Source organism: Homarus americanus, unplaced genomic scaffold, assembly GCF_018991925.1.
Source record: "Homarus americanus isolate GMGI-L3 unplaced genomic scaffold, GMGI_Hamer_2.0 scaffold51329, whole genome shotgun sequence".
NCBI classification, from domain to species: domain Eukaryota; kingdom Metazoa; phylum Arthropoda; class Malacostraca; order Decapoda; family Nephropidae; genus Homarus; species Homarus americanus.
In genome coordinates, this window is record NW_024721821.1 from 841 (window position 1) to 2,411 (window position 1,571).

The 1,571-nt window shown below is 35.8% G+C and overlaps 1 non-coding gene across 1 annotated transcript; it reads left to right on the plus strand.

Annotated features, from left to right (window-relative positions):
- Window positions 1-212: 212 nt before the first annotated feature.
- On the plus strand, window positions 213-413 carry LOC121861866. Its single transcript, XR_006088103.1, has one exon. It is a non-coding gene; the product is annotated as a small nucleolar RNA U3 (small nucleolar RNA).
- Window positions 414-1,571: the final 1,158 nt, after the last annotated feature.

Sequence of the window (1,571 nt, forward strand, 5' to 3'; positions counted from 1 at the left end):
GTTGTTACCAAAAACGATAAATAATATTAATGACAACCTACAAAAATAAAACACATATTTTGTAAAATATTCCATATTTAGCTTATTACATTAGTATAGGAGTTAAGTAAAGCTGCAACACATTTATTTACATATTTACTGAGCCTACCTATAGAAAACTGTCAAGTCAGCAGTAAGGTGTGACACATCCCGTTGGTTTAGAAGTTTCAAGTATGATCATACTTCATAGGATCAATTCTATAGTGTGATGACCGAGTTCCTTGTCCGAAACTTGGAATGAATCCAACCACGAGGATGAGTCTCAGTGTGAACCTGTGAGCGGGAAGCGGTCCATTAGCTCTTGCTATTGGGCATTGATGACTGTTCCCTCCCAGTTTAGTGGGAGTGGAGCAGGTTCACACAGGCTGAGTGGCTGGATTCTTCATCCACTTGGGTGATCCAATGAGTTTTTTAAACTACTCCTATTGCAGGAGTAATTAATCTGTATGTTTGGTAATAAAATTTTGAATTTGAATCCTTCCGTACGAAAAACATTTGGGCCGTTGATAAATTATTTTAACGTGCTAATTTCTAGTCCACTTTATTTTTAATTATTTACACCGAGGAAAATATGTATATGAATAATATAAAAAAACAAAAAAACGAATTTTAGGACAATATGACAATTATCATTTAGTCAAATTCAAATCATTTATTGACAAATGCACCAAAAGGAGCTGGTTAGACAACACAACATACATTATGTATATCGTTTCTCACTCTTAATTTAGTTTTTCGTTTTTGCATTTATTTGTGGTAATTATTAGAATTATTATTACACTGGTCAACAAAAAAATATTTTTTTTCTTCTGGCATGAAACCTTTTAACTGTTTTTTTACTAACTTTAAGGTGCTGAATCCAAATCTGATCTCAGATTTGCTCCATCACGTAACGTTTTTGCGCTATCGGTATTCCCTATTTTAATGGATTTCACCAAAAATTCCGTTTTCAGAGTTTTTTGCAGGTTCGTGTCTAAAAATTGTGGTGGTTAATTTATATAACATAGTTATTTTGAACTTGTAATAAATCTAACTCCTCTTTTTTTATCATTTTCAGGTGAAAACTGATAACCTGGCAATGGCTTCAACATCCCAAAGACGGAATTGCTGCAATGACCCAGATATATTCTGCTACATCTGTGGAAGCTTTACTTTGAAAAGTCAAAGGCGCAACATCACCAGTTTTGTGAAGAGAGTGTACCTCGCTTACTTTAAAGTACCACTTGGAGACCAGGACAAAAGTTGGGCTCCTCACAAAGTGTGCAAAACCTGCCTGGAAACTTTGCGATCCTGGCCTCAAAGAAAGAATGCTAGACTTCAGTTTGGCGTGCCTATGGTTTGGAGAGAACCAACGAATCATTCAGATAACTGCTACTTCTGCCTCGTCAATGTTAAAGGTTTCAATAAGAAAAACAAACAATACCTGCAATACCCAAATATCCCATCAGCCATACGACCAGTTCCCCACAGTGAAGAAATACCTGTGCCAGAATTTACTGAGCTACCAGAGATTGAGGATATAGAACCGGAAT